The following is a 27522-nucleotide window of genomic DNA, read 5'->3' on the forward strand; positions in this document are numbered from 1 at the left end:
TTAGAAGGCAGAGCCAAATTAAAACTCCCCCTCTCTTAAGATGTTACTGTAACTGCTAAAAATTAATATAAAATGAAAGACCTTCATCTAGTTGTTTTGTCTTATCATTTGCAAGAGCAACTTGCCAAAACCATCTTTTTCAGAGCTCACAGAGATAGGCTGAAATTCATGAAAAATATTTTCCATTATCAATGTAATTACAGATGACAAGAACTTTCCTTTGGAATTCAAAAGTAACAATGTCTGTCTTGATTACTGGCCCGCTCTTTCGAGTCCTCTTCATATGGACACAAGTTGCAAACAGTGGAAACCCTGTTTTCATTATGCCAATCTTCACAAAGGTCAAGTTTTTTCTTTTCACTTCAAACATTCCAGTAGTTGCTTAGACGGCAATTCAGGAATTTTGTGTAATGTTGCTCAACAAAGCAAATATTTATATTAGTAAATACCACTAAATTATTGCACGCATGCAGGTAGTCTTTACTAAAGAAAGAGAGAGAGATGTGGTACTGGCAATTGAAATGACAGCATGCAAGAAAGACACATAATGGTTTGTTTAAAAAATAAAACATAATACATTGGTAGAACGTGTTAGCTTCAAAGTACCTTGAAGCTGAAACCTGAAAAGACAGAGGTGTTGTGTGTCCTGAGTTTTCAAGTCCAGGAGGTAGGGAGACCTGGAGGACCTGAGCCTCCCTGGAAGTAGCAGGTTTGCAGTTGGCGGGTAGTCCTAGATCCAAAATTGTCACATGAGGATCAGGTGGCCTCAGTGGCTAGAGTGCTGGTTTGTCAGCTATGACCCCTTTTGGACACAGACGACCTGCCCACTGTACTCCATGTTCTAGTAATTCCAGACTGGAGTTTCGTAATGTGCTCTAAGAGGACAAGAAGAGTCCTGCTGAATCAGGCGAACGGCCCATTATCCTTTTCTCACAGTGGCCAACCAAATTCCTCTGCAAAACCAGCAAGTAGGATTTAAGCACAAGAGCACTCTCCCCTCCTATGGTTTCCCAGTCAATGGTATTTAGAAGCATTGCTGCCTCCCACTCTGTGTGGAACTGACCTTGAAGACAACTCAGAAACTTCAATTATCCTAAAATGCAGCAGCCAGATTCCTGGTTGTGGTTCCATTTAGGTCTCATATAACCCCTGTTTTAAAACAGCTGCATTGGTTGCCAATTTGTTTCCAGGCTCAGTTAAAGGTAGTCACATTAGCGTTTAAAACCCTAAATGGTATGGGCCCTAAATATTTGAATAGTATTATGAATAGCAATCGTCATCGTGGTTATCACTGATACAAGCAACCTTAGTCATGGTCTATTTAGCAAGTTTTTTAACTCCCAGGGAACATCAGTCATGCACTGTACATCTTTCCCATGGGACAATTCCATGAAGGAGTGGGTGGGCCAAGGGGCACAGCCCAACAGCACGCCATGGCAGATGGTGGCAGTGCCAACACAATCCAAATTCAGATATGCTACACATAGAAGGAGTGTCCTATGATTTCAGGCAAGTGGGTGACTCCTGTTGACAAAAAAAGCTACAGATTAGAAAGCAAATGAAACCCACAATCACTATGTAGTATTTATACAATTAGAGGACATGAGTCCTGTTTTGCAGCTGAGTAATACTGAGAAACAAGCAAACAAACTACCCAAGACTGGTCATGACAGAAAATTATTAAGCAGAAATTATTATTATTATTATTATTATTATTATTATTATTATTATTATTTTGATAGCAGCCTTTGAGCAAATGCAAAGTACTTCATCCTCACTGCTGGAAAACCCCTGTGATACAGGATTTCTGGGTAACAAAAAAGGTGTATGCCAGATGCCAATCAGGAGGCGTGCCAATGTGAGCAATGCCACTCCAAAACAGGGGGATTTATCTAAGTTCTATTCAGAACAGACCCATTGAAATCAATGGACCTAAGTTAGTCATGCTCATTAATTTCAGTGGTTCTACTCTGAGTAGAACTAGCACTGGATGCAACCTAGGCAATGGTAACTAAACAAGTGGGATGAATTTGGGGAGAAATTATGTATGCCTCTTAACCCCCACGTTTTGCTGAGATTTCTCATTTGACAACTCTTGGCCCAGTTCTGTGAAAATCAGCATCTGTAAATAGATCTACTCCCTCCATGTTAGCTGCCAGCTTAGCTGAGAGGAAGCACTTAGTGGGAAGCACTCAGGCCCTGGGTCTTAAAAATCTGAATTAACATTCTATTCTGCATACAAAGGGGAGATCATATCATCTACTGCATTTCCTCTTTTACACAATGAGCTGACCCTAAGAACTCGCCTGATTCTAGAATAGTTTGGAAAGAGAAAGGCATTCATTCTTCCAAAGCTGGAGTGGGGGGACGGGGGGGGGGACTGGGTTCTGCTTTCCTTAATGGGGGCTTTTCCCATCTTGAGGAACCTGGGGAAGTAGAGGGAATCTCCTTTAAACAAAGACCACTGGGTTATTGTGTTTTGTATTCTTTTCTTATCCCTTGAGTTACCCTCTAATTCTGATGACCCATTACAGAGGGGATTCTGCCAGTGGACAGGTGAGCTTTAATGTTGCACAACAGAGGAATTTTATGCAACAGTTGTCCTAGCAGAAACTTGCCAAGCTAACTGTTGAACCACAAAGCCACCAACACCCTGCTTATGCATTCCCTTGCATAATAATATTCTGCTGGTGCAAAACATTTGTCTGTGTTGGAATCTCATGCACACTATCTATCCAAAGCACCACAAATTCGCTTGAACAGTCATGCTGTTTCCCAAAGAATCATGGGAAGTGTAGTTTGTTAAGGGTGCTGAGAGTAATTCAGAGACTCCTATTTCCATCATTAAACTTTCCCAGAGCTGTTTAGCAATCAATCCCTCTTCCTGGAGTGGTCAAGGATTGTAGCCCTGTGAGGGGAAAAGGGGCCCACCTAACAACTTTCAGTTTAAATGTGTGTGTATTGATACCTGCTAAACCCATTGCAGCCTGCTGAGATACATGCCACCTAAAAAAAAAAAGGTAAAGGACCCCTGACAGTTAAGTCCAGTCGCAGACAACTCTAGTGTTGCGGCGCTCATCTCGCTTTATAGGCCAAGGGAGCTGGCGTTTGTCCACTCCGCAGGCAGTTTTCCGGGTCATGTGGCCAGCATGACTAAGCCGCTTCTGGTGCAATGGAACACCAAAACCGGAGCAGCGCACGGAAATGCCGTTTACCTTCCCGCTGGAGCAGTACCTATTTATCTACTTGCACTTTTTGGCAGGCTTTCAAACTGCTAGGTTGGCAGGAGCTGGGACCGAGCAATGGGAGCTCACCCCATTGCAGGGATTAGAATTGCCAACCTTCTGATCGGCAAGTGCAAGAGGCTCAGTGGTTTAGACCAGAGCACCCCCTACACTGACATGACAACCTAGAAGGCTGATATACTGCCTATTTCCAAGTGCCTGGAAAGAAGCATAACCCATCTTTCAGAGAAGCACTTGAAATGATCAGGAGGCTCTGAGCTTGGATCTGTACCCAAACTGCACAATTAATGCCAGGGACTATAAAGACTAACTCTGAAAATTCTTCAAGTGCTGAGGGGAATCCAGCCCATCCAATCCCTGGCTCCTTTCTATTTGCTGTCTAATTCCACTTTTAATTGCACCATTTTGCTTTCAGAGCAATATATTCCCTGAGAATCTTTGTGAGACCTGAATGTACAATCAGTCCCCATGCTAAAAAGGCAGGTGTCATGGACGCACTAAGCTATAATAGCATCTTCCAAACTATGAAAGAATTTTTAATACATAGATTGCTTCCCCGATAGCCTGCAATGGCTCCTCTGGAACCATTATATGCTCTTAGGTCGCACTAGAGCCATATCTGCACGCTAAGTAGGCACACAGAAAGTCATTTCAGAGATTGGTGATTAAAAAAAATAAAAATAATTACTCCACACAAGACAGGACTTCAATGAAGAGAGAAAAATAATTACAGGGACTTCATGGTTTAAAATCTGGCAGTTTTTATGACCTCCATTGTGAAAAGGAATTGCAGCATCAAGCAGAAGGTTTGTAATCTTCCCCACATTATCACAAGGTACTAAAATCTGGTGGGGCAGTGTGGTGTAGTGGTTAGTGTGTCAAATTCTCACTGTGCCTTGAAGCTCACTGGCTTCAAATTTCTATTCAGCCCTGAAGCTCACAGGGCAACCTTGGTTCATATCACCCTCACAAAGATGGCTGGTAGGAACACATGAAGCTGCCTAGCACTATTGGTCCATCTAGCACAGTAAGCTGACCGGAAGTGGATCTCCAGGGTTTCAGGCAGGGTTCTCCCACTACTGTACCTGGAGATGCCATTTGGGATGGAACCTGGGACATTCTGCATGCAAGGTGAATGATCTACCACTGAACCACAGCCCTTCCCCACTAAGTTCCTCTTCACCTTTATTTTATTTTGTTCGTCCTCTGAGCACATTTTGTTTTCTCCTTTTTGGGTTACTTCGTGCTCTCAGAAGAAAGAGAAGAAAACCACTCTGAACAAATGCAACTAACTTATTTGCAATATTTGGACACTTCCAATCTGGAGTGGCTTTTCTTAAGGCTGAGCTATATAACCTTCTGCTAAATGACTGCAAAAAGACTATCATTGAAATCTTTAATTACACCACAGTCCCAGCCTATATTCTTATTTGCAGTTTGGTTGAAGGAAAATTATAGAACTTTAGGGGGTATTTTATTTATGAAATCTAGTGGGGGGGGTAAGAAAGCATCAGAAGCGTCAATTCTGCATCAGATAATGAGAAATGTATTTTTCCTAACCAGTTTTCAGCCCCTGCAAGCTGATGATATGACTGTTTGCTTCTGGCCCATTATCTGAGCACTTGAACCCTGGATAACAATGAGTTCATACAGAAGAAAAGTGCTAAGCTTTAATTGTATGTATTTAGTCACGCAAACAGAAGCAATGGCCTGAGAATGGCTAGTTAGCCAGTGACAGCTTTTAGCTATAGAACTGGCTCCGAAAAGCTATTACAAATTGTACTGATCTATTCAGGGCCATGGCAGGGGAAAAGCAAACCCACCCACCCCCCGCTTTTAACCTGGTGGCTGCAGTAAGTTTTGTTTTGTTTCCTTTAAATATATCCATATAGATATATAGGTGTGCAATTCCCACCACCCACTAATTTTGTTCTAGTAAACATCATTAAAAATTTGAAGACACTGGAAGAATGTGCGGTTTATGTTCAAAAAAAAAATCCTCCCTGTCAATCAATTCTGCATGTCTGCATGAAACTGATGATCACATCATCATGTTAGTTTGCCTGACTTGCTCAGCACAAAGAAGGTGGGAACATTTTCTCAAGCAGGGATGTCAGCACTTGAAAAATCAATCACCATCTGGGCTCATTTTCCAAAAGGGAGAAAAACAACCCTTGGTTAAGAATGCTCTAGAACAAATAAGTTGAAAATGTTTGAAAATAAACGGCAGGGTCAGAGAAACTTTATAATAAAATTGAAAAGGAGTATAACCACAGTATTTTATTTTATTTTATTGTTTTAAAAGACAACAGTGTGAGGCTCATATACTTAATTCTGTTTCACAGTCTAGAGTTTTAAAAAGCAAAACACCTATGGCCTAAACATGACATGTGAACTGCAAGCAAACAAATTTCTTTAACGGATAGCAGGCTATTTTTCTTGGAAAGCATTTCCAAATATCCTTCTTATTTGAAAAAGTTGATCCTGCTTGCAGAACAGCACAGTAGTGAAAATACCCTTTGAATCGGAACATTTAAATTTTGCGGAAAACACTATGTAGTGCCCCATAGTTGTCATTTGGCAACTACTGAAGCTTTCCATCTGCTGGGGATGAGTTTCATTAAAATATGTAACATGGATACACAACCATGGGGTTTAAAATGTTGTTCTGACTTGATTAATCTTACACATGCACTGTGCCTCTTTAAGCACTTTTAGGGTTCCACTGCTTCACCCCAATTCTGCATCTTATTGTGCTTATATTGTTTTGGGGAAGTCTCATTCCATAAATAATGTGCACCAGCGGATAAAAGTTTTTTTTTTAATTTTATTTTAAGAAGTACCAAGAATTAGACACTGGTGTTACAAACGCTACCCTGCACAATGAATAACAATTAATCAAATTGTAAAACACTACAAGAACTCACAATACGCAAATAGCAGAGGAAAAGATAAATTGATTTTTGCAGCGGCTTTGCTCCTTTTCAGTAGCACGACTGTGTGAAAAATACCAGTTTAAAAAGTGTGCTGAGGCAGCAAAACCATTTAATACTTCACAAACAGTTATCTAAGCCAATGTCCAATAGCTAGACAGTACTGTAATGTGACCTACATAAAAACAAAATCATTTTTATACACGGGAAAGGACCAGGCATTTATCCACTTGATAATAGTTAAAACAATGAGCTCAAATGCATTTTTGTTATTATATATTCTATTATTAAAATGTGTGTTTTTGTAAAAGCTAAGCCAAGTGAAAGACTGAAATTAGGAAACCTCCCAGTATATCTCTTTGTTCCATTAAGGCACTGGATTGTGTGCCCCACAACTCTTCTGCCGATCCATCATAACTTTGCACTTCTAGCCAATAACTTTGCACTTCTAGCCCATAACTTCATTGACAAAAACCCTTCTTCAAAAACTAGCAAAAGTCTTGTTCTTTAACATCAAACATGGGACACAATCCATTTAGCTGAGAACCAGTGTGGTATAGTGGTTAGTGTCTGAGTAGGTCCTGGAAGACCAGGGTTCAAATCCCCCTACTCAGCTGCACAGAGCTGTTGTGTGGGATTAAACAAGGAGGGGTAAAACCATCTATGTCATCCAGCACCTTGGAGAAAAAGGTTCGATATAAATGCAAACAACCACAATCAACACAACAACTTGATTTCATGGGAAAGGTAAAGGTAAAGGTAAACGGACCCTTGACAGTTAAGTCCAGTCACGAACGACTCTGGGGTTGCGGTGCTCATCACATTTTACAGACCGAGGGAGCCGACGTTTGTCCACTCCGCAGACAGTTTTCCAGGTCATGTGGCCAGCATAACTAAGCCACTTCTGGTGCAACGGAACAGTGACACCAGAGCAGCTCATGGAAACACTGTTTACCTTCCCGCCGGAGCGGTACCTATTAATCTACTTGCACTTTTTGGCATGCTTTCGAACTGCTAGATTGGCAGGAGCTGGGACTAAGCAATGGGAGCTCACTCCGTTGCGGGGATTCGAACCACGACCTTTGGATCGGAAAGCCCTAGGCAAGCCCTAGGTTTAGAGCACAGCGCCACCAGCAGGTGGAAGGAGGATTAGACAAATTCATGGAGGATAAAACCAACAATGGCTACTAGCCATTGTTGGCTATGTTCTGCCTCTACCATCAGAGGCAGTAATGCTTCCAAATACCAGTTGATGTAAACCACAGGAGAGGAGGGTGCTGCTGCACTCAGATCCTGCTTTGGGGCTTCCCATAAGCATCTGGTTGGCCACTGTGAGAACACAATGTTGGACTAAGGGCGTCACTGGCCTGATCTAGCAGGCTCTTTTTATGTTATTGTGAGTCTATATTAAGAGCGAGTTGGCTGAACCACATTTCACCATTATAATGGTGGCAGTAGGTTGTACAGTTAGAAAATGGTTTGATGGACTGAGAGAGGTAGTTTTGAGGATGGACCTTCCTTTATTAGTGTCCCTTTAAGATCACAACCAGAAGCCAAAGATAACCCTTTAACAAACTGAGCCAGAGAAAGAGAGAACTCCCCGGTTCTCTCCTGAAAATACTCTGAATTGCATATTACTGAAAAGACCACAAAATTAATACCAAAATACTGGATTTACTGTTCATCTTCCCAAACAACACTGGGGATGATGATGATGAAGTGTTTTAATGCACTTATGAAATATAATGCAAAAGATTTCAGTGATGACTAAATATCATAGAATGAAGATACAAATGAAGCCAGTTGATGAGAAATGATGTCTTTAAACAAGAATGTTTCAAATGCAGATGATCTGGAAGAACAATGCCTAATAAATCCATTGATGACAAAGAGACTTGGGACTTTAGTCATCAAATCCACTTATGAAGTTGGTTGTAACTTACAAGAATACCTCTTGAGTATTTCTCATATAAACTCAGTACATTGTTCAAATCCCGTTCTCTATCTCTCTCTCTGATTTTGTACCATGGCCTGTATTAATTCATATAATCTATATTATATAGTGGATGCATACACTAGCCTGCTTGTGTAGGCACACAAAACACACAGTGTCCTCCTAACGCTTATAAAATTGCCAAATGATCACGGTGACACCACACCCGACAAACGATTCAACAGAAGCAAGCAACTAAGTCAAAGTAATAAGTAATAAAAAGTGCATTTTTAAAAGAGAGGGAGCTGTGTTAAATGTTTCCTTCTCTTTAAAATACTTATTTCATTAAAAAATGTAAAGGACCCCTGACAGTTAAGTCCAGTCACAGATGACTCTGGGGTTGCAGTGCTCATCTCACTTTCCAGGCCAAGGGAGCCAGTGTTCATCCACAGACAGTTTTTCTGGGTCATGTGGCCAGCATGACTAAGCCACTTCTGGCGCAATGGAACAGCAACACCAGAGCAGAGCATGGAAACACCATTTACCTTTCCACCAGAACAGTACCTATTAATCTACTTGCACTTTTTGGCGTGCTTTCGAACTGCTAGGTTGGCAGGAGCTGGGACCGAGCAACAGGAGCTCACCCCGCCGCAGGGATCTGAACCACCAACCTTCTGATTGGCAAGCCCAAGAGGCTCAGTGGTTTAGACCACAGCGCCACCCGTGTCCCTAATTATTTCATTGGGCTTTTGCTACTGTAATAAGCTGTATTGAGGACCCTGTAAATACCAAGACATAGATTTATAACTAAACACTATCTGTATCAGGGCTACATTAAATAACTAAGACTTTTTAAAAGTTAGAAATGTACAAAAATCAGCACGTTGGATGCTAAAAGTGACATTATATGCACTACCTCACCTATCCACATGATTGGCCTAAAATTAATATCTGGTGTAGGTGATTGCATAAATTGATTATCTTCCAAAGTGTAGAACAACCAGTGATTTCCAACAATTTCACCACAGTAACAAACAGGAAAATGGGGGATGGAGAATCTTGCCATGAAATGCATCACATAACATTATCTAGTGAATACACCTAAGCAGATTTATCCTTCGGAGGGGGGGTTCCAAGATGTGACGCTTTCTCCTGGATCTTAGGCAAGTCCATTGAAAAATCGTGTGGGGGTTTTTTTTGGGGGGGGTTGCATTTATGTAGAAAGAAGCTCAACAACTTTGGTACTTTTTGAAATATGGCAATGCTGCTCCTACCAAGTGGTATAAAGCCATCTATATGGCGTTTGTAAGTTTATAAGGGGACAGCACTCTTGAGGAGAAACAGGCAACAGAATGAAGTCCACAGATAGCAACACAAAAGACTACACCAGTCATTTTATTTGTTCATTTATTTAAAAAGGCCGTCTACCCTTCAGCAAAGCTATCTGAGCAGCATACAATAAGAATAATAAAACGCCAATATAAACTATAAACTCACGTAAAAACAACCAGCAGAGCAAAGAAATAGTATAAGACCTACAACATAAATTTACTGTACGAAGTTTTTATCTGTTTTGTTGCAGATAAAAACTTCATCAGTAAATTTATGTTACTTGTTAAAAGCCCCAGGCAAATAAAAAATGTTTCTGCCTGGTGCCAAAACTGCAGCAAAGTCAGCACCAGGCAAAAATGGGGTGCCTCTTTCTGGTAAGCATCCATCTCACTTTAGATGGTGGGAGGTCTAGAGAGCCCCAGATGAACTGATTATTAGACTGACTCACCTAGTAGAATGCAGTCCTTTATGTACCTGGATCCCAAGCACTATGAACTGTAACAAAGAATGACCAACAGCCTTTCTGTAGCACGGAAATGTAGTTTTTCTCAATCTGGAATCATTCATGCTGCTTTTGATCTAGATTTGTTCTAGATTCTGCCATCTACGAAGGTGGGTGTGGTTATTTCATGCACATTTGGAACCCCTCCCACTTGATTAGGTTAAGTGAACCTTTTCCTCCCTGCACATGCCCCAAGAAAAGGAATTGGGGATTGCAATGTTTGTATACGGCCACCAAAAATGTAATTGGGCACCCACTTCCAGGACTGCCTACATCTGTTTTCAAAGAGACATACTGCAGGACAATGCAGAATCAATCTGCAATGAGTGTTTATTTTCAAGATCAAACCAGTTTCTCAAGAAGCATTTTTCAGGGGCAAAAAATACACAATAGATCTAGACTATGTGCAGACTACATAGGGGAAAAAAACAAGTACTCAGTCTTCATTGATTATAGAATAAAATGTTGTGTGCATGAAGTTTATGTTAGCAACTTGTGTGGTGCCTAACTGACGGTTTCATCCAACTCATTCCATTAGCATTAGGCTTGATGCTTGGCACAATGGAAACTCCCCCTCTTCTGTGCCCCCTAAATCTGTTCTATGGGATCTCCCCATCTCCTGGAACATATTTGATAAGAGCACACATGGGAGCAAGAGGGAGAGGAGATAAAGTTATGTCATGCAACTGCAAATCCTTGTGCCAACAGAATGAGTTCACTGTAGACCACTTTGAGTTTCTGTGAAGTCTTCTGAGGGCTCTGGGACAAAGACATTCTAATAATATAATCTTAAGAGCTATTAGTGAATGTTAAGAGGGGCCAAGCTATCTTTGTACAGAAGGGGCCACAGCTGGTGTATCAGTGTAAGTCACTGGTTCCCATACTGTGGTGTGTGAGCCACCAGTGGTTCATGAACTTCATTCATGTGGTCCATGGTGTTTCTGTAAAACTCATACAGCATCTAGCACAGCACATTAATATTGTTAAAACAGGCAGATAAAATATTAAGTGGTCCACCAAGACCCTCAGCAATCTTTAAGTGGTCCATGGGGGGAAGGTTTGATCTAAGCTGATCCTCACTGATCTAAGCGTATGACAGAGGCCTCCCTTTTCTCAAGGCAAATGTCTTCCATCATGAGTTATTGTGCCAAAACTAGGTCATACCACCGCATTAATCTGAACCACTGATCTGGCTTTCTTCCAATCCTGCATATATATATTTTAATTTGGTGTAAAATGATATAAGGTGGGCCACAAAATCAAGGCAGAATTAAGGATGTGCTTTTGGAAGGAGAGGAAAAGATCACTTGCACTCTCACCTGGAGTGGGACAGAGTGGTCTGTGCTCTTAACTTTTCCCTTTCATTATCCTCCCCTGTAACAACAGGTCTAAATGTACAATAGTCAGGCAACAAAACTGTGTGTGCAATTTAACATAGTTATTTCCAACCTGGAATACTCTGGATTTGATATTTAAATTATTATTAATAAAAGGGGGGAAGTACAAAGAAAAAAATGCATTTTCAATCCCACTTTCACATTTCTTTAGATCTTAACCTGACATTAATGAGCAACTACGCATGGAAGTGACGAGCGGCCTGTAGGATAAAATGGCTCATATACTATGTTGATAAGTTAAGATGAAAGAAACCCCAGAACAAAGACACTACAGTATTGTGGAGATATGTTGAAATTCCAAAATATTTGTATTCCTCAACAAAGCGAGAAATGCCCATGACAAAAATATATAAATAAATGCACCTGTCACTTTCTCATTTGACTACATAACATGTTTACTGTATATATTAATGCATTACTCCATTATGTTTCCTAGCAGTCATTTGCTGTATGTGATATGTGAGTGTTCTATGCATATTTTTCCCCCATATGGCCCCTGATGCACGCTTTTCTTCCCCACTGATAATCATCCACAGCCTCAAACATGCACTTGAAGGACAAAGATTAACCTATATAAAGCACAAGAAAGCACTGAAAAGAACAAAGTTATCTGAGATTATCATGGCAATGTTATACAGGATAGAGCATAATACAAGTCTGTGGCACCCTAAGGATCATGAATTACCCCATTCAAGGAAAAGGCTGTCTTTCAGTAGAAGCTCGGTTATCCCAATCCTTGGCTATATAGAAAATGCTCATTAGCCTCATTCACTGGTTCCTGCTCCCATTTTCTCTGGCTCCTCATTTATGGTGGCAGTCCTAGATGCACTTCCTTAAAAGTAAGTCCTGTTTAACTCAATGGGACTCACTACCATGTAAATAGTCATAGGACTGGAACGTCTGCATGTAAAAATAGCACTTTTGTTCATCCAAAAGTTCCCAAGAGCACTAGAGCTTATTCATCATTTTTTTTTAAAAAAAAGAACCAATTTTCTCTAGAATTTGAAGTATGATTATGTGGAACTAAATCGAAGGAAGAGATGGGTGCACTCAAGTTCTGGAAGTCACTCAGCAGCACCCAAGTCTTCCTTGGAACTCTTGATGCATATACCATTAACAAATACTCCTGTGCCTGGCTTTGAGAAACGGGAGTGATTTGAAACAGCTCCTCGCATCAAAAGTCAGAAATAATCCTGAACAACAAAGGCTGTAAAGCTTTCTAAATCAGAAGTCTTTCAATAGCAGATACATCATAACTTTCTCAAAGTGAACTGCCTTGAGCATAGCAAGAAGTGGCCCTTGCAGAAACACAGTAACTTGGAATTTCTGACTGCTCTGCTTCTGATATAACAGGTGTAGGGAACCTTTGGTTCTCCAGATGTTGTTGTGCTACAAATGCCATCATCACTGGTCACTGGCCCTGCTTGCTGGGGGCTGATGGGAGTTGCAGTTCAGCAGCATCTGGAGAACCAAAGTTTTCCCACAGCTGTGATACAATGTGGGGAAGTTGAGACCTATCTGTAGTGTAATCAATAATACCCAGAAACAGTCTGTAGAAGACAAAGAGCTTTGTAACATGGGCCCTCAACCCAAAGAAAGCAGAGGAAAAAGAATAAACAGGAACATGTGGCCCATTGCATTTAGTTGAATTGTCACTGAGATTGTGATGTTTCAGACTCAAGTACTGGTAAGCATTACGGTACATAATGTGGTGTAGTGGTTAAGAGCGGTAGTCACGTAATCTGGGGAACCGGGTTCGAGTCTCCGCTCCTCCACATGCAGCTGCTGGGTGACCTTAGGCCAGTCACACTTCTTTGAAGTCTCTCAGCCCCACTCACCTCGCAGAGTGTTTGTTGTGGGGGAGGAAGGGAAAGGAGATTGTTAGCCGCTTTGAGACTCCTGAAGGGGAGTGAAAGGCGGGATATCAAATCCAAACTCTTCTTCTTCTTCTTCTACATTCAACAATCAGTAGCATTGTGGGTAGCGATGGGCAAGGAATTTGATTCAGTTCACATTTAAAGGTGAGCCTGCCTACTTCACAATTTCTGAAACAATAAGTGAACCAAAACACGGTTGTCCTTTGAAATTTGCATTTCTCTGAATTTTGCAATGCAGTTCTTCAACCATGTAATATATACAAAAATGTATATACTGTGTGAAAGTGTACATAAAACTGCATATATTAGTCAATATAACATGCAAAAAGGCATTATATTAGTGGAAGTTGGTTTCCAAAATATGTATATTTGGCAAACTTGCATTTAAAAGTGTGTATATTCAGAGAAATTTGTGCTAAAATACCAATGAATTTTCATTATTACTTTTTTAAAAAAAAACTGATGTGGAAATTTGGAGAACTTGAAAAATTAAAATCAGATTTGTTCAGCCCTAGTCTTGGGTGAAAAGAAGCAGCAGCAATTTGACCTTGATTTACTATCAAACTGAAATTGGGTTTCGCTGAAATTGAGATGCCTGATTTCATCCTTAGCCTTGAGCTGCCATATAAATAGGAGGCCCCAGTACTGCACTGATGGGAGGCATTTCCTTCGTACTAAAACATGATACACCCTGAGAAGGATAAGTGAAACAATAATATCTCCAGCAATTATTTACACCTGGTGTGGGGAACTCTGGATCCTCTAGATGCTTCTGAACCAGAACATGGTTCAGGAGAACAGCAAATTGGTAAAGATGTTGGCAAAAATTGTAGAGTTGTTTGTGTTCATTCCAATGATCGACAGCTTACAGAATAATTACTTCTTAACTCTAAAGTAAGTAGGCCCAGCAAAGGGGCAGTAGGGCCCTTATAGGGCCAAGGAAGATGGCATTTGCATTTTAGCAAGACGTGAAAAACAAAGCTTCCCCACACCTGCTCTCCACCAGCATAAAGAAAGAGAACTGTTGATATATAGTTACAGGTATTTAGCCGTGTTGGTCTGCCGTAGTCAAAACAAAAAAAACAACAAAAAATTCCTTCTCCAAACTTAGAGACCAACTAAGTTTGTTATTGCTATGAGCTTTTGTGTGTATGCACACTTCTTCAGATACATGCACATGAAAGCTCATACCAATAACAAACTTAGTTGGTCTCTAAGGTGCTACTGGAAGGATTTTTTTCAATATTTTTTTTTTGTTGGTATATAGTGTAAGTGCACTTGGCTTTCGTTGTCATTCAAGATGGCATTGGCCTTGCTTCTTCGGTGCCTGAATCTGAAACATTCACTTCTTCCTTTGTTTTCTCCCCTGGACATTATATTGATATTAAGATTAAACTTCAGTTACAACAACCCAGTAAAGGAGGGTGCTGGGGGAAGCAAATTCTATTGGCAGCCAGAAGTACATATGAATCCCATTTCATTCCTTTCTTCCACTCTGAATGAGCTCCGTTTTTGACACAGAAGGTGTCAGCCACTATAATCAAATTTAAAGAGGCAAGTGATGCTATATATTCACTGCTCCAGGAGGAGGGAGGGGGAAAAGGATATTCACAATACAGTCATAATGCATATAAACCCATTATAGTTTAGCACTAAGTCCCAGGATTCAGCTCTGACCAACCTGTTTATGAGGAAAATAGCATTGTGAATGATACTTCCTCAATGATATGGTATGCACCTATAATTGACACCTATTTCTGTCTTTCAACAATTCAGATTTCCAAATCAGGATCCTAACAAAACACAATGGCAAACTGAGAAATATCCCGGCTTGGTTTTTTTGTGGGTTTTTTTAAAGTGTGATAAGTAGAAACCTGCAGAGGGGAAAAGATGAAGGCTTGCTCCGCTTCCCTTATAATTGCAACCGAAAAAATGATTTACATAAGAGAATGAGTGATGCTGACATACCATCAATCCTGCTGCTTCCCCTTGTAAGTCTCAGAGAAGCTCAGTTTGCCAAATTCAAATGACCCGCAATGCCATTTTGTAACTATGAAGCCATGAAAGTCGTGTTGTGTAAAGCACTCCTCGGAGAAAATGGTGAAGGATGCTAATTTCTTTTTAGGAAAAAAACTAACAAAAGTTTTATATCAAGGTTGAAAGCCTGGTCATAACAAATAAAGGCCATGCAGTGCTGTTTGTTTGTTTGTTTGTTTGTTTAGTATATCGCTCTTCATCTGAAGCTCATGAGGCAGTTCACAACATAAAAATACAAAATGAGAATTCAAAATGCATAATAAAACAAAAAGAAAAATAAACCATAACCACGCTCCCTCATATGCCATAGAATACTTAATCAGCCAAAGGCCTGATTATAGAGAAACATTTTTGCCTGGCACTTCAAAATATGTAATGAAGGCACCAGACAAGCCTCCTTGGGGAGAGCACTCCACAAACAGGAAGCCACCACAGAAAAGACCCGTTCTCATGTTACCACCCTCCAGAACTCTCATGGAGGGCCTCAGATGATGGTTGCAGGGTCTGGGTTGTTCATATGGGGAAAGGTAGTTCCTACCACATCTGCAGATGAAAGGGAGAACTAGAGCTGACATCAGCATATTGCTGACAACGTACTCTAAAACTCTGAATGACTCCACACAGCTGTTTCATGTAGATGTTAAACAGCATGGGGGATAAAATCCTGAGGAACCCCACATTGAAGGCTCCACAGGGCCAAAGAGCACTCCCCAAGCTTCACCGTCTGGCAATGACCATCCAAGGAGGACCAGAACCACGGCAAAGCAGTGCCACCCACCCCCAACTCAAACAGCCGCTCCAGAAGGATATACTATATGGTATTATGTGGTATTTCAATATGGTATTGAAAGCCACAGAGAGGTTGAAAAGAATTAACTGGGGCATATTTCCCCTGTCTCTCTCCCAACAGAGATCATACAGGGAGGCCGAAGCAGTTTCTGTGCCAAAACCAGGCCAAAACCCCAATTGAAATGGATCTAGAAAATCAGTTTCCTCCAAAAGCACCTGGCTTTTGATGCTAACCTTTTCAGGTAACACAGACATCCGGTACACCACACTGAATCAAGCACAGAAAAGGTCTAAGGTGGCACAGTTTTGTTTTATGACTTTAGTCCCATTTGCATTGTACATTTAAATCGTATTATACCACTTTAAAAAGTCATAGCTTCCCCCAAAGAATCCTAGGAAGTATAGTTTATTGAGGGTGCTGAGAGTTGTTAGAAGATCCCAGTTTCCCTAGATAATTATTCCCAAAGTTCCCAGGGAAGAGGGAATTGTAGCTCTGTAAGGAGAATGCTAGGATAGCAAGCCTGTGGCCATCCTGATGTTGTTGGATTCCAGCTCCCATCAGCCCCAGTCAGCATGGCCAATGATAAGGAAGAATGGAAGTTGGAGTCTAACAACCTTTGGAAGGTCACAGTTGCCTTACCTCTGACCTAATGCACTTGTCACGTCCACAAATGGGATAGGTAAACTGTTAGCACTTTTCCTTGTATTCCTTACTAGTGGAATATTTCAAATGTTTCCCCCCTAAGTGATAGTTTCCACCTCTACCTTTTCACATGAGAACTGATAGTTCTGTGTGAATATTCCTCCTCACTCTAGCCTGGCATTTCACATGCCTCTGTTTATTTACTGTACAATATATTTAAAGCTTTCTGGCAATACATACAGACTTCTCGCATGCTCTTTAATATTAGCATCTGTCAATCAAAACAGAAGGCACCAAATAAAAACATTATGTTATATGTTAAGTTATAGTTCATTTCTGTGCTGCCTATCGGCCACAAAGATCCTTCAGTTGCAGAAATTAAGTCGTTCCAAGTTACCAGGTGGAGAGAGAGAGAGCGCTTGGCAGAGAATTCCCACTTACTTCAATGGGTGCTCAAGACACAGATCATGTGCAGGATTCCGCCCTGAGCTGTTAATGCCTGGAACCTTCATAATTATTGAGTGTGTAATACAGGGATTGTAACAAGCCTCTTTTGCGAGCTGCCCTGGGCTTGTTCTCTGAGCCACATCAAGCACTAAGTTTAAACGAAACTGCTCCCAAGTTTCCTAAATGGTTTAATAAAACATATACTGACTGTAATATTCAGTTTATAGTAGAAAACTATCGCCCCTTGGTTTGAAAAATGACCTCCAGTTGGCAATTTCACTCTCAGCTTCATAGATTATAGTCCACTGTTGGTCATTTACTCAGTCCACAGAGCAATACTTTCACATAACAAGCTCAAACGGCAATCAGTATTTGTAGGCTGCTCCACAAACTGAGGATAATGCACCGCAACACATTCTATTATGCAACTAAACAAAAGGAATAACAACCTGGTGACTCTGACACAGAGAGAAAAGGAATGCTCATTCCCTTAATGCTGAGACATCCGGCGGGCGGGTTTGGAGGGTGGGAAGAGAATACATTTCTTTTGTATTTTTGCAGATTTCTGTTGCCTTTAATGTGTTCAATGCAAAATAAAAAGTCTCTAATTCAATTCTCTTTTCACTAATGACATTTGGCTTTGTATCATCTTAAGTCTATTCTTATTTTAATACACTACAGCAAAAGCTAGATCCTATTAGAGCTGATCAAATTTAAGGAAATTAGTGAGATACCCTAAAGTTATAAAATCTCGATCGTAATAATGGATTCAGGGCTCAGCGTTGAACAGGCACTTTCAAAGACTGCTCAACTACCCTTGGAAAGAGGAAACATTGATATTGTACATCTGCTCCTACATGGGGCTGATGTTGTACATCTGCTCCTACATGGTTTCAATATCAAGAGAGCCCTAATAGGGCAGACATAAGCACATGTGGTGAATTCTTAGAACTATTTGGGAGATCTGCCTCTGCATTTCACTTCAGGTTGTTCAGTAATCTGGAAAAAGTATTGTGCAAGCGAAGCCCACCAAATACACACTTGCAATATAACAGGTGGCTATCCTCTCTAGCTATTCCTACAGGCAGAGTAGGGCTTACAAGATGAAGACACATGCAGAAAGCTGCCTTGTGCTGAGTCTATCTAGATCAGTACTGTCTACACCAGGGGTAGAAAACATTTTTCAGGCTAAGGGCACATTATCCCTCTGGAAAGCTGTTGGCATCTGTCTTCCAGTAGTGAGTGGCCCAGATGATACATAATCGCACATAGAAAGAGAGCGTCTTCCTAAGAAAACAGGGAGATATATTTAAGCTTCCCACCACCCTTTATCTGTTCTAACTGCAAAGGGCATCAGGAACACTAATTCCCACAGAAAGCCCTGTCACGCAGCCATTAAAGCAGTTGGAGCATATAATGCCAATCCTGACCCAACTGCACTGCCTACCACTTAGTTTCCAGGCCAAATTCAAGGAGCTGGTTTGGATCTATAAAGCCTTAAATAGCTCAGGACTGCAATACCTCAAGGACTGCCTCTCCCTATATGAACTGACTCCCACCCTGCAATCATAATCTGAGGCACTTCTTCATGTGCCCCCTACATAGGAGGTCCTGAGGGTGGCAACACAAAAACAGGCCTTTTCTGAGGTGGCTCCCTGCTTGTGTAATGGTGTCCCCAGGGAGGCTAGTCTGGCACCTTTGCTACATATCTTTAGGCACCAGCTGAAAATATTCCTCTTCTCTCAGACCATTGGCTAATTAAACAAACTATGGCCTTTTAAACAGTGTGTGTGTGTGTGTGTGTGTGTGTGTGTGTTAGCGGGGGGGGCTTGTTTTGTTTTTTGTTACTATGGTACGTAACACAAAAATGCAGCTACAAAATGTGTGGACTCCGAACACATGTCTGTTGAGACATTCCCCCTGCTCAGCTTTGGCGTTCTTGCAGAAGAGCTATTTCCAATACATCTGGGCTGCATACTGAGTGTTTCCCATCTCGGAGAGGTTGCCATATTTTGAAGAGCAAAAAAAGAGGACACATTTGCCGACTTCTACGTTTAACTATAGATCACTATGATGACTCTACCCATGAAAAAGAGGATATGTCCTGGAAAAAGAGGACATATGGCAACCCAGCTGTCTACACTTTCAGATGCTGTAAAGGTATTTTCCCCACCAGTAGTGCCTGGAGCTCTGCCACTGAACTACAATGTATAACTGCTTGCTACTTTGGTTCTTGCATTTAGCAGCATTCAGGTGCTAAACAGAGTGACTTAGTTACTTCCTCAAAGCAGGTCAAAAGTAAAATTAGATGGCATGGCTTAATAAAGGTGTAAAAGGGATACATCACCAATCAAATCAGTATTCTTGTTTGCACTCTGCTTATACCATAGACAGCCTGCACCACGGCAAGCACAGCCTCAGTAAATGGTGGGCTGGGAACCTTTAATTTCTTCTGTCTGAAACATCCTCCCTAAGTCTTTGGTTTAAGGCCTTGTATTTGCCTTGCATATCTGATTTGAGTTTCATCCCTAAGTCAATTTAAAGTTTGGATTATAGGATGATTCAGTATTTATAGCAAAAGAGGATGACCCTTTATGTGAAAATTCAGCACTGGATTTACATGCTTGTCTCATTAATACTATTGGGCAAATTAGATGATACAATTTTATGATTTAGGAAAAGAGCCTTTTAGTTTGAGAAGTAGCAATTTCCTTTTTAAAAAACATCTTTCATTTTTAAAGCAATAAAAAGTGTCATATATGTCCCATACCATAATGGATTAATTAAGGAATATTATGTTTATCCTAAGTCCTGACCAAGTTGTAGATCTTCATAACTCACTCATAAAAATTAATGCATTTTCCAACGTTCCGTAATGATATACCACCTATTTTCTTTGCCATACCTGTTCAGAATAAATTGTTCCAAATTGGATTATTCTGAGGCACAGCAAGCAGTATTAAGAAAATTACATTGTTATTTTACAAATTCACGGAACCATGCACCAAAATCTTAATCTTCTCACTATGTGTTTGAACTGTCATGTTACTCCCACTATTAGGATATAATGCTGGTATTGACATACCTACTTTTTCTTCAAATCTAATACAAGGCATGCACACACACACACTGCCCTCTGCACCAAGCTTTGGTTTATCATATTTATATACATATATATATATTTAAATATTTGCTATTGACTGTTCATGCAGGCAGTACAAAAATCTGCATGCAGTGGCTCATTAAACCCTCAAATTTCCAAATTGGCAGGCAAAAAATAAAATAAATCCCCCAAATAATAATGTACAGATGTTCCTTATTTAAATTAGCTGTTTGGCATTTAATGCTGCCAATCTCATATGTGATCAAGTTTGTGAATTTCCAGGTATTCTACATTTTGCAGCAGGGTTATTTAGCCTCCAGTTGGATTATCATTCCAGATGATTGAAATAGATAATTGTTCAATAAACAGCAAATGTTAGGTGGCTGGGGTTATCTAAGGGCTTCAAATGGCCAGTTATGTTTTTATTACTCATTAACAGCATCCTTTACTTCTGCTGCTAATATTGGTTCCTTCCTTTTGTACTTTAATCTACAATATCGCCTCAAAAGTAATTTGCTTTTAGTTATCATTTGCAAAGTAATCCTATTCTCAAATATAAAATAGAAATCTTACTCTCAAATCTTTTCACAGGCAGAATCTCTAGCTAATTCACTATATTGTGTGAGTTTGGGTGATGTATTCACTTGGCATGTCTCCCCTCACTTCCATTACAATCAGGAACAAGCAGCTGACTTATCTGTGAAAAAAAAGTGCCCTGCAGTCAGAGGAGGCTGGTTCATAAGGGTAAATGGGACTCTGCCCCCACAAACCCCAGTCTGCCTTCTTACCTACATTAAATCAGAGGGCAGTGTTGCCTGTCATTGGCTCTAGACTCCATCTGTCATTGGCTCTGGTTCCTAAAACTGTAGGTATCCCTTCCTTCTGCCCCACCAGCCTCAATGGGCACCAACAACCACAGCTTTTACTGAAAGTATGCAAATCGGCAGTAGCACAGTTTAGGTTCACTGGAGGTCCCCATACATTTAGAAATACATATCTTTGATTTAGTCCATAATGTAGTAGACCAGCCCTGCTGCGTTTGTGGAACTACAGCTCATTCTTCTGAGATCACTTGTACAGTAATCTCTGTGCATATGGAAAGCTGATTAGGACTCCTTTTAAATGTGTTTGTGGGAGGGAAATGCTATTGGTTTGCTTTGTTTTTGTTATCATTCTTGTTTCTATTTTGTATTTGTATTCCGTATTTCTGTGCTGTGAAGCACCCTGAGATACACCCTGGTATACAAATTTAATAAATAATAATAATCTGAACTCTGAACCAACATACCCTCCAACCTTTGTCCGATGAAAATAGGCACATCCTAAGCAAAAGCAGGACATCCCAGGATCAAATCAGAAACTGGGGTGGCTTCTTTAAATCCAGGACCGTCCGTGGAAAATAGGGACACTTGGAGACTCTGGAATAAATTGGATTAGGCCTTGATACAGGATGGTGGTGTCACTAAGCCCATGGTGCACTGAAGAGAGAATGTCAAGAGAATCTCAAGCCCAAAGGCCAGAAGTGGCTGTCCAGGCCTCTCTGCTGGGGAATTTCTCCAAGTCACATCCCCTTTGCAGACAATCCCCTTACCATGCCTCCTGCACTCTCCTTGAGGGTTTTTGCCTGGCTGCAATGCATCCTTAAACTCCAGTTATCCTTCTTGCTTGCCTGCTGCCTCTCTCCCATGTCTGGTAAACAGCATAAATAGGGCAGGGAGTGAGGTGGAGGGAACCCCATTCATCACACAAATGCTGTTGCATGGGCTGATGCCTCTAGGTTCTACAGCACAGTGCTATGATGCAGCAAGGCTTGGAGGTCTAATGTGGATTCATTTCAGAACGGCCTCACCTCACAGAAAGTTTGGGATCTGTTTATTTATTATTTATTCTACTTAAAAATGTTTGTATACCTCAAATTATTTATTATTTTTTAAAAAAATACCAAAGCTGTTTATGACAATTATAGCTATACAATAAAAATCACATAAAATTTTTAAATCACAGATCATCAGCTAACTATTACAGATGTTTTCTTAATTGTCTGCATAAGCCTAGCGGCATGGAAAAATATTCAACAAAAACATTTAAAGGTTGAAACAGAAAGCACCTGCTGAATCTCTATTGGAAGAGTATTTATTCCACAGGACTGGGTCAACAACACCTAAAGCTTGCTTTCACGTCAATATGAAATGAGCCTCATCCATGCAGGGGATGATCAACGGTGCTCCTGCAGACGATCTCAGTGACTGAGTTGGGATATAACGGTTCAAGGTTCAGGCAGTACCCTGGACCTCAGTTGTTCAGGGCTTTGTAAATTAATACAACTCAATTAATACAATATGAAATGGATCAGCATGGGCCCAAACTGAAAATTCATTGTACCTTCTACCCCACTTCTCTGTGCACACATTGGTTTGTGCAGTTATATCTGAAATGCTCATGGAGTTTCTGTTATTCAGAAAATACTCTGCACACAATCTCTGTACATGAAGACACTTCCCCACCCTGAACATGTAAAAGAAATTCCTACACATTTGGACCTAGATTAATACAGAAGAAGAAGCCTTCTTGAAGCAGAACACTTTGCATCCCACCACCCACATTCAAATGCACAGCTATCATTAGCTATTATTTTATACAAGAGTGCCTTTAGGGACAGGAAGTCTTTAGAAATAAGATATTCAAAATAGTATATGGATTTCTATATTTTGTTAAATTTAAAATCCAGTCCAACAAAAACAGCTTTCATCTTCCTTAGCATGCCGTAGCCAACATTCTCTGCCTACAACTCAGATTATCATTGTTTCCATTGTATAACATGAACTGACCCAGAAAACTAAAAGGATAAGGAGCCGGGGAGAGGGGGGCTTGGTTTATACTGTAGCCAAAAGTTCACAAACAACACAGTTGGTGTATCACATAGCAACCACTTGGTGCCTATTATTAAAATACAGCTGTGGCATTGGGGGAAAAATGTCGCTCACAGATTAAAAAGCAGAACTGTGATGATGTGTCTTTTAGGTTTATATATCAATCCATGTCCTTTTGTCCTGATTAGCTTTGACATGATCAGTTACTCATATAATTCACATAGATAAATAAATTTTTCCTCATACAGGACACTGTCCATTTGCAGGTTTCCATCAATGTTTAGAGTCACACAGGTAATTATTATCTTATGCATGAGAGACAAGAAAAATGGGTAACATTCAGTTGGTTAGTCATGTATATCTCCCACCTGCATATTGTTTTTCCTTCCCCTTTGCTTATAACCATCTCCAGTTTAGTCTAACACAACACAGTCCTGTAAGAACATAAGAAGAGGCCAGCTGGATCAAGCCAATGGTCCATCTAGTCCAGCATCCAGTGGCCAATCAGATCCCTGTGGGAAACCAGCCAGCAGGATTCAAGCACAAGAGCACCCTCTCCTCCTGCAGCTTCCAGCAACTAGTATTCAGAAGCACTGATGCCTCCAACTGTGGCAGCAGAGCACAGCCATTGTGGCTAGTAGCCATTGAGAGCCCTCTCCTCCATGAATTTGTCTAATCCTCTTTTAAAGCCTTCTAGGTTGGTGGCCACCACTGACTCCTGTGACAATGAATGAATTCCATGACTCCAGTCAAATTCAGCTGTGCAGCTATACCTGTGTTGTATTTATTCAAAGAAGCAGTCCTCAGTAGCTCAGGGAGGGGGGAACACTCCCAAACCCCAATGCTTAGGAGTCTTGCCAAAGTGGAGACCACCCACTCTTACCTGGATACCCTGTCTAACACCAGATGCAAGGTATGGGGCTAGAGATAGGCTAGAAAACCCTCCCTTGATTTTAAATGGGTAGGGTAGAAAAGGCTGGTGTGGTAGACAGCTCTTGCAAACAGGAAATAGTAAAGAAAATAATTACCAAAGACAGAATTTAGGGCAGGCCTCAAACATGGAAATTACCAAGCAAAACTCAAAATGGACCTCAAGGAACTGTAGAAAGAGATGAAAAGGAAGATAGATGCCACCCCAGTGATACGCAGCATCCTACGCTATATTTGAGGGCTTCGTTTGAAAAATCTCTCAATTACAGTAATTGTTCCATTACATGTCATGTTGGGAATGATTAGCTCAAGCTTCTCTCTATGATTCTTACACAACAGTGCACACAAGTAGGTGTGCAACATTTCCCTTTTGTTTGATATATCATTTTGCAGCAAAGAGGTTCTTCATATTATTTTCTCAGCTAACTATGTGTTGCCTTAAGGAAGTAATGTAAAAAAGGCAATACCACCTACAGTAAATAAAAAGTGCCTAGTGGATCAAAGAATCAAAAAATGCAAATGTCAATGTGGTTCCCAAGGCACCTCTTTGGAAGACTTGCCCTAATCCAAGGAGAGTGTTTGTGCTGCTTCCATCTTCTGTTAAAGCAGAGTGAAGTGATGAGGAGTTGTAATAGTAGTATTGCTATCATCATTCCTCCGCCCTTCACCCTGAGGTCTCAGGGCAGATTACAACATCAAAATACAATATTAAAAACAGCCTACAATCACAAAATAACAATGGGCCTACAAATATACACCTCAAGCATCAAAAGCTAGGTCAAAGAGGTGCATCTTCAGCATTCTCCAGAAACTGTATAATGAAGGTGCCAGATGCACCTCTGTGGGGAGGCAGTTCCACAGCTTAAGGGCCACCACGGAGAAGGTAGTATCCTGGACCACCACACAGCCCAGTCTCTGAGGGTGGAGGAACTACCAAGAGGGCCCTCTTTGCTGATCTCAGCACCCAAGAGGGTCTGAAGGGAAGGAGGCAGCTTTTCAGATATCTGGGGGCCTAAGCCATTTAAGTAGATGAGGGTCTGGAAGGTATGGAATCCAAAACAGGAATTCAGAAGAGGGAAGGTTGTGTTGATGAGGAGGCTGTGTCCCAACACTCTTATATTCTATACGGAAATCTCTGTCTGAGAGAAACATTCTTGCTCACCCGATAAACATGTGGTTATGAAGAGATTTGAACATAGCTAACTACCTGTTTTTAAATTGTATTTTATTTGTGTTTTTATTTTCTGTAAACCACTTAAAGGTTTTACTGCAGTCAAGTGGTATCTAAATACAGTGGTACCTCAGGTTAAGTACTTAATTCGTTCCGGAGGTCCGTTCTTAACCTGAAACTGCTCTTAACCTGAAGACCACTTTAGCTAATGGGGCCTCCTGCTGCTGCTGCACCACCGGAGCACGATTTCTGTTCTCATCCTGAAGCAAAGTTCTTAACCTGAAGCACTATTTCTGGGTTAGCAGAGTCTGTAACCTGAAGCGTATGTAACCTGAAGCGTATGTAACCTGAGGTAACACTGTACTGCTAAATACAATAAATGAAAACTCTCGAAATCAGTGGCTTTGTTTGCACATAACAGTAAGCCATATTCTGGGAGTGGGGAAATCTTGTCTTACCAGAAAAGAGCAGCAGTCTGATGCACACACTCAATTGTGCCTGCTCTGCTGCTCATTCACAGTAAACTATTCCTTGTTTCAGACAATGGGTTACCCTTATGTGTGAACCAGCTCATTGTTTCTTGGTGTGTGCACATGAGTGCTCATCTGAATACATACATGTGAATCACAACATCCATAAGAACAGCTTGCCTATCACAGCATGAACCTGTGTATGATAAAGGTTTCATTTGTTACACATATATTAAGATGTGTTTGTGTTTGTTTGTTTGTTTGTTTGTTTGTTTGTTTGTTTGTTTTTAGCTTTAAAATACTTCTCTGTTAAAAGAACTTCCCAGACAGGCATCCAAAGTCCAGAATATCCCTTACATTTTGAAACTTGTTTTTAATTACCCATTCAAACCTAAAGAGAAGTAACATTTCAACCATTAACATTTATCCTTTGAAAATCTAGTTAAATTATCTTAAGCAAATGTGTGTGTTTTGGTTTGTTTTTTTAGAAAAAAGAGGGGGGAATCTTTAATGAAGAAGATACACTACCTCCAGTATTTTTCCCTGTGTGTCAAAGGATTCACCTAACAAATCATAATCCACAAAGGTACAACCTTCCCCCACTGAGGCAAAATGCATACAAAAAAAAAAAAGATTGCTATGGCAAAGAATTGTGAATTTCATTAAATATGTTAACGGGGGGAAAATTCAGCTTTGAAAAATAGTAATCCTGTCTTTCAACAAAAATATTATAGGAAGCTATGAATTTGGTAGATCTGAATAGGCTGTTGGTACATGTTTTACTAAGGTAATATAATGGCACACTATTATTAGATCACATTAATCATTACTATGCCAAAGGCAGTGACAGCCCCACTGAAAAGGATTGAAAGGGTTGGTAATGGATATAAATTACCCATTGTGTGATAAAAGGATTTTTACTAAGAAGGTAAGAATAAAACAGCAAATTTCTAATATAACTGTTGTGGGGAGAAAGAAAAAGGGGGAAACCAAAATAAAAGTAATCCTCTCTTGGTAATATCCACAAAAATCAAAAAGTAAGCACTTCTTGAAACAAGATAAAGTCACATTTTTTAAAAAAAAGTATACTGTGTGAAATTAATTTCTTGGCATCTAATATCGCTATCAGTTTAAATGGTTTATGGGATGATCTCTAAGAAATATGGTCAAAACGAAAGGTAGATTTTGCTAATTACAAGTAAAGATAATTTTATGTAGATACATTTCAGCACCTCAGCAGGATCAAATATGGACTGCCGGGAACCCCAACATTATATGCTTGTTTTATGGGATCTGGCTCAATCGTCCCATTTTCTTTATGCAAGAAAAGAAAACCACACAATAGTACTTAATTCTGTATGCAACAGAGGCCTTTTCCAGGTAAAATTTCTTTTTTTAAAAAAATCATTATTATTATTATTAATACTAAGAGTGGACATATTATGAGGTATGTGCCTAATCCACATATATATAATCCACATTAGCCTTGTTTACAGATTATAACATGTTCCTGTTGGGTCGCAAACCTCAGCTAGAATGTGATTTGCCCACATTCTGTAATTATTCCAGAGTAAGTTTAAAAACTTAAGCCAGTCCTTCAAGAACCCCAATATGGATATTAGCTATAAAAAAAGATAATGCATGCATTTTCATCCTATTCTTCTACCAAAATGTACCTTGAGTAGCTTTACTAATATGGGCAGAACCTGCTGGTTCTTTCTGAATTAACATAGGTGATTCTAAAATGAATTATAGTTCCACCTCATAATTATTACAGACACCATTGCAGAATCTGAATTAGACACGAATTGGCCCCTGGCAAACTGAGGGTGTCATCAGGGTG

General features: G+C 40.3%; 1 protein-coding gene and 1 long non-coding RNA gene across 11 annotated transcripts in view; one reads left to right on the forward strand and one right to left on the reverse strand.

The window, feature by feature from the left end:
* The window catches only part of ZNF536 (zinc finger protein 536), a 538171-nt gene that overhangs the window by 331648 nt on the left and 179001 nt on the right, over positions 1–27522 (reverse strand). The gene's annotated exons all lie outside the window — the stretch shown is intronic.
* The window catches only part of LOC309377161, a 312807-nt gene that overhangs the window by 184506 nt on the left and 100779 nt on the right, over positions 1–27522 (forward strand). Inside the window, exon 3 of one of the 2 annotated variants that reach the window (XR_014171449.1) lies at positions 15412–15439. The exons of the other annotated variant lie outside the window; for it this stretch is intronic. This is a non-coding gene — a long non-coding RNA (uncharacterized lncRNA). Of the gene's footprint in view, positions 1–15411; positions 15440–27522 lie in introns of those variants that run through there. 2 annotated transcript variants of the gene reach the window in all.

This window comes from Podarcis melisellensis, assembly GCF_964234715.1.
Source record: "Podarcis melisellensis genome assembly, chromosome: 8".
NCBI classification, from domain to species: domain Eukaryota; kingdom Metazoa; phylum Chordata; class Lepidosauria; order Squamata; family Lacertidae; genus Podarcis; species Podarcis melisellensis.